The 13,220-nt window shown below is 41.4% G+C and overlaps 1 protein-coding gene and 1 long non-coding RNA gene across 7 annotated transcripts in view; one reads left to right on the top strand and one right to left on the bottom strand.

Annotated features, from left to right (window-relative positions):
- Nucleotides 1-2,887: 2,887 nt before the first annotated feature.
- LOC113010404 (uncharacterized) lies at nt 2,888-13,037 on the top strand. Its single transcript, XR_003270341.2, has 3 exons — nt 2,888-4,456; nt 4,565-4,621; nt 12,905-13,037. It is a non-coding gene; the product is annotated as an uncharacterized LOC113010404 (long non-coding RNA).
- Nucleotides 6,990-13,220, bottom strand: part of LOC145422068 (uncharacterized) — a 28,501-nt gene continuing 22,270 nt past the window's right edge. For all 6 annotated transcript variants that reach the window (XR_013903450.1, XR_013903451.1, XR_013903449.1 and 3 more), the window contains one exon: nt 6,990-7,457. The gene's annotated coding sequence lies outside the window, so the exon portion shown is untranslated. The remainder of the gene's footprint in view (nt 7,458-13,220) is intronic.

Raw genomic sequence — 13,220 nt, 5'->3', positions numbered from 1 at the left:
GCTGAAAGCAAAACCGGTGCTAAAAGCACTACTTAAATTTTTCTCTACTTTCGGGCTTCCAAAGGTTGTTCAAACAGACCAAGGAACGAATTTCACCTCAAAAATATTTGCACAGGTTGTGGAGGAGTTGCACATAAAACATGTAAAATCCAGTCCATACCACCCAGAAAGTCAAGGTGCTCTGGAGAGATTCCATCAAACCCTCAAAGCTATGCTGCGCAAGTTCTGCGCAGAGTCGGATAGAGAATGGGATGAGGGTCTGCCGTTATTGTTGTTTGCAGTCAGAGAAGTCACTCAGGAATCCTTGGGATTCAGTCCGATGGATCTGGTGTTTGGACACGTGGTCCGCGGTCCCCTCCGCCTTCTGAAGGAGAGGTGGTTGTCAGAAACTTCTGAAACTCAGCATAATGTTCTGGATTATGTTAGCGGACTTCGGGAAAAGCTTCACCTTGCATGTCAGTTAGCTCGAGAGAATCTGTCACATACGCAAGCTAAAATGAAAACTCGCTATGATAAAAAGGCTGTTTGCAGAAGTTTTCAGCCGGGAGAGAAAGTGTTGGTGTTGTTGCCTGTGGTAGGGTCCAGCTTATCAGCTCAGTTCGCTGGCCCATATGTGGTGGAACAAAAACTCAGTGACAACAACTATGTGATCCAGACCCCAGACCGCCGGAGAAAGTCTAGGGTTTGTCATATTAATCTGTTAAAATCGTTTCACTCGAGGAGTCCTTCGGGTGCGCCGTCTCCAGTGTGCGCCGCTAGTACTGTTTCTCCCTATGAACCCTCTGATGACGGGCTACTCCAGAAAAGTGAAGCGCTGGGTAGCGGCCGGTTGAAAAATTCGGAGATCTTAAATGATTTAGACACATATTTAGTCCACCTGTCTGAACCCGCTCGAGCTGACATCACTGAGCTGATAGAAAAGAACTTATCACTTTTTTCTGATCACCCTCGTCAAACTGCGGTCCTGTGCCACGATATTGATGTGGAAGGACATAAACCGATTAAGCAACATGCTTACCGAGTGAACCCAGTGAAAAGGGCGATAATGCAGAAGGAAGTTGACTATCTCTTAGAACACGGTTTAGCCTTTCCGAGCGCCAGCGCATGGAGTTCGCCGTGTGTGCTAGTACCAAAATCCGACAACACTCCTCGGTTTTGTAATGATTACAGGAAAGTTAACGCTGTTACCAAACCTGATTCATTTCCTCTTCCTAGAATGGAGGATTGTATTGATAGAGTGGGATCGGCATCGTTTGTAACCAAACTTGATTTGTTAAAAGGTTACTGGCAAGTACCTTTAACTCCCCGAGCCTCTGAGATATCTGCTTTTGTTACACCGGATCATTTTCTCCAGTACACGGTTATGCCGTTTGGGTTGCGTAATGCACCCGCTACTTTCCAGCGCCTTATGGCCAAAGTACTGGCGGGCGTGAATAACTGCGATGCCTACCTGGACGATGTTGTCATTTACTCATCCACCTGGTCTGACCACTTACAAACACTCTCTCTTGTTTTCAGCCGTTTTCAGGAGGCCTCGCTTACGTTGAACCTAGCCAAATGTGAATTTGGCAGAGCCACTATCACATATCTGGGAAAACAGGTGGGTCAGGGACAGATACTGCCGGTGACCGCGAAAATACAGGCGATCGTTGAGTTTCCAGTCCCACAAACGAGAAGGGCGCTGCGCCGATTTCTAGGAATGTGTGGTTATTATAGAGGGTTTTGTAAGAACTTTGCCACTGTCGTCGTTCCTCTCACCGATTTGATCAGTCCGAAGAAGCCTTTTGTGTGGACGCCTGTTTGTCAGACTGCTTTCGAGTCTGCGAAAGCATTACTGTGCAGTTCCCCTGTTCTTACGGCCCCGAATTTCATGTCCCCTTTCAAGCTCGAGGTTGACGCTAGTGCGGTTGGTGCAGGAGCTGTCCTTATGCAGGAAGACCATTGCGGCGTGGATCGCCCAATTTGTTACTTTTCAAAAAAATTCAACAAACATCAGATGAACTACAGTACCATTGAAAAGGAAGCCCTTGCCTTGTTGTTAGCCCTACAGCATTTCGAGGTGTATATCGGATCCAGCTCTATCCCTGTTCAAGTGTTCACTGACCATAACCCATTGGTATTTCTCTCCCAGATGCAAAACTCAAATCAGAGACTTATGCGGTGGTCCCTTCTCTTGCAAGACTTCAACCTGCAGATCAGGCATAAGAAAGGGACGGAAAATGTCATCGCGGACGCCCTGTCGAGAGCAATTTTGTAGTCTAGGATTAAACACTAGAAGGATTGTTTAATTCTTATGGAAGGGGGTGTTACGAACTTGTATGTCCGTGTGTTTGTTTGTGCAGGTGCTGTGTTCTTGTCTATGTTAATTTAGCTGTGCCAGGTCCCTGTTCCGATTGGTGCGTGGACTTACTGCCCCGGTGTGATTGGATCCAGCTGGAGGACCCGCCCATTAAAAGGAGGCTGGAGTGCTACAGCGGGAGAGGCCCTCGCGTTTCTCCTCATCACCCAGCAGTAGTCCTGTGGTAGCCGCTGGCTGCAGTATACGTGCGAAAATTGTGGAAGTGGAGTGGGTAGGGGTGAGCTGCCGTTTATTTTGATCACCCGTTTTCTCCTGTTTTGAGTTAGTTAAGGAGGTCAGACTCTGTCTTTATTTTGACTTTATTTTGGTGAGGTCAGGGGTGCGGGATTTGTGTAGGTTTGTTTTGTTTATTGTTTTGGCCTTGGCTCACCCTGAAGTGTTGACACTCCCGTTTTGGTTCTCTTTATTCACCTTGTAAATAAATCACTTCACATCTAACGGATTTGTTGCGTGTGACTGCTTGGGTCTTGGGGAGGGAAGCGAGTGCCTCGCTCATGTTATGGCCTGGCCCTAGACGGGTCGTAACACCATGAAAGGTGATTCTCAGTTCCCAGTTCATTCCAACACATTTAGGACTTATTTAAAGCCATGAAGGCAGAATTTAAAAAAAGCAAAGTTACTGGTTTGGTTTTGCCCCTTCTCCAACACGCCATACTCTGATTTAAATTGGAATAACCGTGATTGTTGCATTGTTATGATCTTTTCTCTGATCTACCAGCAGATGAGTATAACACGAAGAGCCTGTTTGATTTCCATTTCCAGACAATCATTGAATGCCAAAAAGTTGTTTTTTTGTTTTTTGTCTAACACAAAATGATCTTTAGATGGGAACACCACAGGCGTGTAACAAGAACAAATACTGACACACTACAACGACTTACTCTGGTGCGAGTGTTTTTTGTTTCCTCTTGTAAAATCAAATGTTAATTGTTTTAACCCGTACATGTAGACTTATAACTCTACTTTGTGTGTCACAGCCGATTATCTTGTGGTGTTTTTTGTTGTTGTTGTTTTTCCAGTTTGGGTGCAGATGTGACTCAACAGCTGGTTGTTAAATTCTAGTGATTTGTGCCAACTGAATGTCAACATAGCTACTGATAACCACAACCTGTGTCTGGCCTGTAGTGACGATGATGATGCGTCTGTAACATCAGAGTCTACAATGTTGATAACACATTGATTTGTGATCATTAGTTTTGGTTTAATGTCCCAGACTGATGTATTTTTGTGCTTGGAGTGTTGTTTGGATTGATATTAAAGAATTTTCCCCCTCAAACTGAGTTTTTTTGTTTTTTTTGTTTTTTTTTTAGGGGGATATTTAACATTTGCTGGTCAGCATGATGTCGGTGCAGAGTTATAAAAACCTAAACAGTGAATTGAAGAGCTATACCTGCTTATGAAAAGCTAATTTTGGTCTCAAACACGTGTGATGTGCAAACCTGATGAAAACGGACTCAAATCTAAACTATTTACATATTCATAGATTCTGGTCTCCTAACCTGTTAAGCTACTTGCATATTTAAATTTCTTACGAAACCAATGAATCACTTGAATCATTTGTATAATGATAAACTATAAGTATAATCTGACCTTCATATTCTTGAGTGTAACCAGTGGTTTTTACCTGTTGTATTTACATTCATGATTCACGAAGGTGTCTCATGATTGGATGTTGTTGTTTTTCCTTAACATTCAATAATTCTGTCTTCATGCACTTTAGTTGTCTTCCCTGGTCTTTGGGGCACTTTGGTGTTGATGAGCTGATGAGTGCATTTCTTCTTTTTTCAGCACAAACCAGGTTAATGATTTGGTTGATCCTACATTTTTTACTGTCTCTCGGATAGACTTAAGTTTTTAGCCTAATGATGACCTTCACTTGCACTGCCATCTCATTAGGGTTAGACTTACTTATAGTTACAGTAAAAACATATACAAATTCAGCACTAACATCTGCGTGTTTCTTTGTCAAGAAAAGGTGCCTCAAACGATCTGGAGGGCTGTTTTTGTCCAAGCTGTGGTTGTTGCACTTCAGCATCTAGCTAGCTGTTGGTACAGAAGAAGAGCTAGCTTAAGTGGGGTAACATTTTCAAGTTTCCGGTAATTTCAAATGCAACATTTCTAACAGCTCATCAAATATCAGATAACAAAAACAGTTTCTGTGCAGTTTACCACGCTAGCTAAAGAGATGACTCCTTTGTTTCACAGAGTGAACGAAGTAAGAAAGACAGTACTGGAGAGGAAGAAGAAAGATTATATTTAAAGGTAAGACTGCTCAGTTTCATTTGATAAACTGGAAATGTAAAACATGTAATGTTATCATTCTTAAATCAGATATTGGAACTCCACATGATTTGATATATTTTTTTTCTTATTGTGAAACGTCCTGTAAAACAAACTGGGCTGTATTAACTATGTATTATTAAAATACTGGCAGTTTGGAGCAGGATAAACAGGCTAGCTTGCTGTGGTGTGGTGAATTAACAGTATAGCACTGTGTTGGACTGTTTTCTGTAGTGTTCATGGTCAGAGTGAGGACATATTAAGAACTTGAATTGAAGTTGATGATACTCAGATTCATTTACTGAATTCAGCCTTTTTACCAACAAAGATAGTATAAACAGTGTTGGGGAAAGATGGCTCGTGAAACGTCTCCTTACATTTTGTTGAATTCAGTGGTGTAAAGTCACAAAGAACAGTAAATCTCAGAGCAGCAGCTCAGCTGACCACAGCCTGTGCATAAAGAAAAACTATTGTCTGACTCCAGCTTAGCCGTTTGGTAACACTGATGCAGCGGATTCAAACAGCCTGGCCTCCACACAGTCTTTATTCATAAAAAATAGAGTGATAGTGGAACGTATATCCTTGTTTTTCAAAAGTGATCTCCCTAGGATGCTATTTAGTTTTATTGTCCTTGTTTAACACTGAGTTAGCTAATTAGTGACAAATCCAATAACTCAAACTAATGTTAGTCTGTCCAAATATTTATGGATCTTCTCACGCCTGTTTATCGTGTAATGACATTTAATCACCACTCGAGGGCGCTGCTTCCCTATGAATGGTTGAGCGCCTTCTGCTGCAGGAATACACGTCGGTCAGCAGGTGGCGGTGCAGCCCGGCTCTTGGGGCTAAAGATAGCAGGTGTACTGGGTCAGATGGAGCTGCTGCTCCGCCCGAGGCCGCTCTGCCGCTTTGAACTTGACCGTGAACGCAGCAACATATGAAAGAAGGGGAAACCCCCCCCCCCCCCCCCCCCCGCAATACTGAGAACAGACCCAACAAATTGAAAAAAGGGGGACAATTATTATAATCCTGATGATCTCAGAGTAGATTTAAAGGCACTGAGGTCTCTAGAAAGAAATGACCTATTTTATTTAAGGTTGATTTTTTGGGTGTTTGTGTTCCTGTGCATCTTTCTGAATTAGGTTAAAAAAGGGGTTCGCTTCTTAAACCGGGCAGGAAGCTTGTGCACACTCCTTTGTGCAAAGATTTTTGGGAAAGTGGGAGGAAAAAAACACCAGAAGAAAAGAGCTATAGGGAAGATAGAGGACTAATTAGGCCGAGAGAGTGAAGGAGGGAGGGATGGATGGAGGCTGTCAGAGGATGTGGTTGCTATAGATACTTGGCATGATGCCGGATGGAGGCAGCGCCAATTTGCATTCATTCAGATGATGGCGGCTCCACAGTCTCTTTCTCTCTCTCTCTCGTTGCCTCTTTCCCTGAAATAAAAGCACCAGAAGAACCATTTCTTTCACTGTCCTTTCCCCATCTCTAAACAGCGCAGTTTTTTTTAAGTTTACTAAAAATTTAAGTAAAAAATTGAATTATAATATACCATTAAGCTCCTTGTGTTTGATTTACAAATACACCTGCTTTTCTGGTTAGTAATATTAAAACTGTGCTGTAGACAGTATAGCGAGCATTTTTGTTTTTTAACCACGTCAAAGATATGTAGCTAAAAACTTCAAAACCCGATCTTTTTCCCCCCTTTTTGTTTAAATGCTTCAAAAAGCCAGTTTGTTTAAAATGCAAATATTCCAATCTTCCTGACCTACTGCACTCTGAGTCTGAGCACAGTTTGGTGTGGGCCTAATTTTGCTGAGCTAGAAGAAAAGAAATTCTACATTCACTGTTTGATTTAAAAAGGCACAAACAGACCAGTCTTTTATGGCAAATAGCATGTGTGGGCCTACACAAAAATAATTTTTAAAAAGTAAAAACAAAAAGATTTAATATTTCTGTTTATTCCTCTGCACTAAACCAGCAAATTGAGACAAATCAAATAAAAAAACAAACAAACAAAAAAAACTTCCACGTTTGTCAAAAAGTCAGAATAACTGTAGTGAAAATGTTATTGTGTGAGTTTTCTCTATTGCATATTTCTTTATGTAACAAGACACTGGAGGTAGTATTGTTTTGTAAATAGCTATAAGTGCGCTAGACTTACGATAATGAATGAAATAAATGTGAGAAAATAAACTGAATGTTAAAAAATCAGTTTCACCATCATTTTTTGGTCTTTATAAAAATATGTGACAGCTTCATGCCCAAATTAGACTTATTAGATATTTTAGGGAAATGTGCATTTAGAATGAAAACTAAGTAATAAAAAAAAAAAGCTGGAAATAGGAGGTTCAAATTAATGTTACTTTATTGACCGCGCGTTTATACACACACATATATATACATTAGACACAAAGTCTTTATTGTAAAACTGGCACAAAAATAAAAGTGCGATGTGATCAATCTGACTTTTTATTTAAAAAATTAGTTCAAATTTTTCTCTATACTCTTGCCGAATGACGAGCATCAAATACAGCAGTGGACAGCAAACAAAACACAAGGCTCTCAATAAACAATATATATTTAAAAGCTTTAAATACATTTCTTTATTCAACCCCAGATGCTTGTTGGCAATAAAGTACATCTTAAGAGACAATGAAATAACATTTTTTTTTTGGTGTTTTTAAAATATCAATGTTAACCCATATTACAACAAAATCTTTGTTTCTGAGGTTTTGTTATACACCAGAAAAACAACAGATGAACAGGCCTGGTCTTTGAGCCAAACGCAAGCAGATTTTTCTCCTGCGCCGTCAATCTGCAAGAGGAGATGAAGACAGAGGAAATGAGAAATTAGAGATAAAAAACTGGGTGTGGAATAAAAAGACAGAGTGAAATTGTCATATTTTTCTTCACAGGCAGGGTTGAAGCAGATTTGGACTACATTAACAAAAAAAAGGGGCGGGGTATGACGAGGGGGAGACTCCCTCCTCATGACTACTAATATCTGTCTGTGTTCTAGTCTGCACTCCTTCACCTTTGACCTCCAACGTCTGGAGCGTCAAAAGGGCACAGAGTCAACAGGGAACTCTGCAATTATGCTAAACACACACACACACACACACACACACACACACACACACACTTGCGTTTGGTTTTGCACTGTCATGTCTGAACATAAAAAAAACCAACAAGCAGAGGAACGAGAATTAATCTGAACGTGTCCAAACTTTTAATCGTTACCATAAATTCAAATGGGAAACCCACCACCTTCACAAAGTTAAAATTTTCAACAAAAACCTTCTGCAAAATCAAAAATCGCTTAAGATTTGATAGATTTGAAATGCTAGTGTCTTGGTTCAGTACAGATGGGGCGGCAGAAAAATCAAGGTGTGCGTGGGCTGTGAAGAGGAGGAGGAAGAGGCTAGTTATGACTGAAGCGATCAGAGCTAGACTGCAGTCCCTGGGTAGATCCAGGGCTTCAGACACTGGGCAATTGAGGGGGCCTTCCTGAGCCTGTAGGGCTCTCCAGGGCTCTTCTCCTGCCTACGCTGTCCCAACAACCAGATAATGTATGCAGAGGGGAGCCTACAGTCCTGTCTCCAATAACCACACACACACAGACACACACACAGAAGAATATAACTGCATTCCTGCCAAAGACATCAGAGCTGGAGCGACCAGAGAAAGCTATCAGGCTGACTTTTATTTGATTAAAATGCAACTCTGATCTTTTTTATAATTAGCAATTGGTAAAAATTGTGGAACGAAGGATGGGGGCTTAATGCATTACTGCAATCCTTAAAATGATTCAGCAACTTTATGCTTGGATCCAAAAATATAAATATGAGGCATAGAAAGATGGACAGGCACAGGAAGTGATGGACTTTTTCCAGCTGAGAGGCATGCTAACATAATATTCTAGCTTGTCTTTGTTTCTCCTACCTCTGTCCTTTGTACAGTCTTGTAATCCACAAAAACTACAAAGGGTTTCATGTATTTGTGAGGAAGTAACTCTAGATCTTAGAAAATAATATTACATTGCATATGTTCATGGTATATTGCTAAGTCACACTGACTCTATCAGAAAAACCAGTCCATTTAGGAAGTAATTGGGAATTGACCTCAAACCTTGAGAATAGGCTGTTGTTTAGGTCAATACGCGAGACACCTAACGATGTGCGATGAATGCGGCTGATTGCAGAGGGGAAGAGTTTTAACTCTCGTGTCTTATGTTTATCAAAGTTTATTTTAATCAATCGGAGAATTCAGTCGACACCGCTGTGAAAACTTCAAAAGAAGAGCGTCTTCGAGTAGCAAGCGTGCAAACCTCATATCAGCAAAAGCATGTAACGCTGATTTATCGCGTTTGACAAAATGTTCAGCTCTGGCGTCACGAGAGCTTGCCTTTGAGAACATCTGAGGCTTAACTTGGTCAAAAACACTAAATGCCAGCTCTGACATTCAACTTCTCCAACCTCTCCTATGTGCAGGACACACTTTTCCCCAAATTCTTCCTATTTTCCCAAGAACAAGGTCACCCTTTAAAGGATGTTCTCATGGAAAAGAGTTAAATCTTCTTCCATAGAGACGGAGTGAATGTGTGTGTTTGTGTGTGTGTGTCAGAGTGGATAAAGTAAGAGAGGCATAAATAGAGAAAAAGCCTGCATTTGGATGAGGAGGGTGTATGTATGGGTAGGTGTAAAGTGGACTCTCTCCCTCTAGTTCCCTGCTTTCTATATTCAACCCCACCTTCCCCGACACACACACACACACCCTAATGCTGACATTGTGTCCGTCCAACAAAGACGTCCCTGCAGCCCCCTCATTATAAATACATGTCATTGGATCACAGCTCGTCTGAATCCCCGAGTCTGCTGCGCTCTAAGTGGCCGTGACTGAGCCCTGAATGGGTGGCCGAGTGACAGCTAACCCAATAGAGCCAGCGGTGTGAGTGAGTGTGCGAGTAGCCTCAGCCTATGGGAATGAAAGCATCGCAGCAGGACGAGGTCAGAGGTCAGGGGCTGTCTGTTACGTGTGAAGATGCGAATATACACACATGAAGTTTTCAGAGTGTCGGGCATGCTGCTTATAATTAAGAATTGGTGGCAAAAAAAGGGGGACATGAATCTGTGACGAGGACAGTTTTGAGATGAATTCATGAAAAGTGCGTTAACGGTTAGCTGCTGCATGCATGCAGGAGGTTTGCTTTAAATCTAGGGCAATAAGTTTCCTGCTGCCTCAACAACAAAGCTGCAGAAATCTCGTCCTGGTTCACTTAGAAGCAGAGAACAAGGTGTGTGGGTTTGCATGCGTACTTGCGTGTGTGCGTGTGTGTTTGAAGGGCTCATCCTATCGCATTTTGCAGGGAAATGCAAAAGTGTCTCTATCCCTCTGGAACCACAAACCAGGACAAGTACAGTGTCGTACTCTCATTCCTCCTCCCTCTCTTCTATTTCTGAGTAAAAGCTTGCATTTCTCCCCAGGTATAACAAAGTTTCCCTCACTCTACTTTCACTTGCGTCTTGAACCACTAGAGATATGACCCTAAAGTCCACCACAAATTAATATTTAAAGAGTAACTAATCACCAGCAGGTAAGCTGAACATGAACGCCAAGCCTTAATCATTGTTGCCTCATTTCGCCGAGCCAATGAATGATGTGAGCCCAGAGGTTAGTGTTTCAAATTAAAATGTGTGCTTTCTCTCAGTTTTCTTTCTTTATAACACCTTTTTGAGAGTGAGCGTACATATGTGTGTATCACAGACAGTCTAATGTGCAGTTGGCTCATTAATGCAGCACCGCAACAATGAAATGAAGAAGCGATGGCAGCTGCTCATGCTAATCATGTCTGACATCCCACCACCATCCAGCACGTTTGCATACATATATATATACACACACACACATATATATATATATACACACATACATATATATACACACATACATACATATACACACATACATACATACACATACATACACATATACACACACACACACATATATACACACACACACATATACACACACATATACACACACACACACACATATACATACATACATGTCTCCTGGCTCTCACTAGGCGAGGACCCCGAATAGCTGCCTGCACACATTGCCGGATGGGGAAAAAAAGACATGCAATGCTAACTGTAGAGGGAAATCACTGCATTTCTGTGTTTCTAGATTTTTATTCATGCTTTTTTACAAACTGCATCACATTCGTCAGTGTGCTTGACCCAGCTGATAGTATAAAGCAGTGTGACAAGGTAAGCTACTCTAATTAGAATTAAATTTAGTCGGATACAGAGATATCGTTTTTTAAGGTAGATTTTTGTGGCTGCTGTTAATATAGAGGAAAATAAGGGAGAAGAAACATGGGGAAAATATATGTCACATGGTTGAGGGTGTTTAAGCCTAAGCCTTAACCAGACAGAGACCACTGTTATGGTCAGACCCCCTCCACAGAACATGCAAGTACATGGAAGAATACTTTCAAACAGAATCCCAATACTGTCAATAAAAGTAATGAATGATTTTAGCATAAAAATGAAAGAAGATAAAGGACTGATTAATGCAGACATTAATATGTAAAACTTTAAATATTCTCGCCCCTTTTTTAAGGTAGAAGCTTCATGCAAAATCAGAAATATGTATATAAGTATTAAAAAAAAGATTAACACTAACTGATTCAAGTGAAAATGTGACAAATAAAACAGTCTGTATCCTGTACAGCATATGGCTCTTCACTGAATGTCCAGTTCTGTGAGAGGAGTAAAAAAAAAATTTGTGAAGCAGACAATAATGTGAGGGAGAACAAGAGTGAGGGACAAAGAGAGAGCGAGAGAGTCTAAAAGTGTCCATGCCAGGCTTCCTTTGGGCATGAGTGAGAAACTATGAGTGGTGTGTCAATGGATCAGAAAAGCACATGCAAACACACACACACACACACTCCCCACTGAGCCAGAGCCTCTGCCAGAGACAGGTCTATGGGTCTATTGAGGGGACTGGGAGGGAGCTGTCCCTTTCTGTAGAGCTAATGAAGCCTGGATCCCCAAACATAAAGGAATGGAGAGAGTTAGCATTGCGCTCCTACACCCATTCACTCACTTCCTTCCTTTACACATCTCCTGATGAGGTAATGCTGTCTCTCTTAAAGGGATACCGTAAGTAACGCACCTTTAGTCGCACAACGAACGCATCACGCCAAGATATGTGCTCCTATGAGCTTGCACAGGACCAGGCTGAGAGGGTTTAGCACAATTAGTTCTTAATGAAGATGTTCATTTTTATAAATTCACATCTACCTTCACCGGCCACTTTGTTAGGTGCACCTTGCTAGTAGAGGGTTGTCTTTTTCCTTCAGAACTGCCATCACTCTGGGTGGCATAGATTCAACAAGGTGCTGGAAATATTCCTGAGATATGTTGATCTATATTTACATAATAGCATCAAACTATTAGATTGAGATCTGTTGACTGTGGAGGCCATCTGAGTGCAGTGAACTCATTATGTTCAAGAAACCAGATTGAGATGATTTAGTTTTGTGACATGATGCGTTATCCTGCTGGAAACAGTCAGGTTAAAGGGTGTGCCATGGAAATATCCCCTAGACTATCACATGATCCATGCTTGTGGTTTACACCAAATTCTGACTCTACCATCCGAATGTCATGGCAAAAATAGAGAGACTCATCAGACAAGATATGCAAGGTTGTAAAAAGTTACTAACTTACTCTTGCCTTCTATCAGCTCAGAGCAGTATGACATCTGGCATAAACAAGGCATTTCACCCAGAGAACTGCAGCTCACTTGATATTTCTCTTTGTCAGACCATTCTCTGTAAACCCTAGAGATGGCTGTGTGGGAAAATCCCAGTAGATCAACAGTTTCTGAAATACTCAGAGCAGGCTGTCTGGCACCAACAAGCATCTCCCCCATTCTGATGTTCGGTTTAAACTTCTACAGCTTGTCTTGACTACATCGAAATTCCTAAATGGACCAAGTTGCTGCCATATGATTGGCTGATTTGATTATTGTTGATTATTTGAGCAGCTGAACAGGTGTACTTAATGATCTGTATATAGTTGCAGTTTTCATCATCAGCTGGTCACTGGTTTTTGGCAAGTGTTAATCTAACAACAGTAAATACAGTTTTTTAGGGGACTAATCAGATCTGGATTAATACTAATTTTTAACATGGACATTGTAGATGTTCTTTTAAATCAGAAAACATTTCACAACATTTTTTTTTCATAGTTTTGGACAATAATGAAGAAAGAAATTCCTGGCATGTGAATAAACGGTCTGAACCAGAGGACTCTGGATTTCCTCCATCATGGAAATGTGGAGTCTTGGTACAAAGCTGCAGTCAGTCAGCAAGAAACAAAGACAGGCACCACACTGGAGAGCCTGAGACCAACATGTCACTCAGAGAAGAAATGTCCCAGAGAGCAGAGATGTGGAGAGAAAAGGCTTCCAGACAACACAATCACACTTTCAGCAGGGGAGGTCTGACTTTAGGCGGCCTGTCTATCTGCTACTCTGCTGTGACTACAAGATGATGAAGGAGCGC

This window comes from Astatotilapia calliptera, chromosome 18 (assembly GCF_964374335.1).
Source record: "Astatotilapia calliptera chromosome 18, fAstCal68.1, whole genome shotgun sequence".
In the NCBI taxonomy this organism is placed as follows: Eukaryota; Metazoa; Chordata; class Actinopteri; order Cichliformes; family Cichlidae; genus Astatotilapia; species Astatotilapia calliptera.
This window is presented reverse-complemented; position numbering and strand designations above follow the sequence as displayed.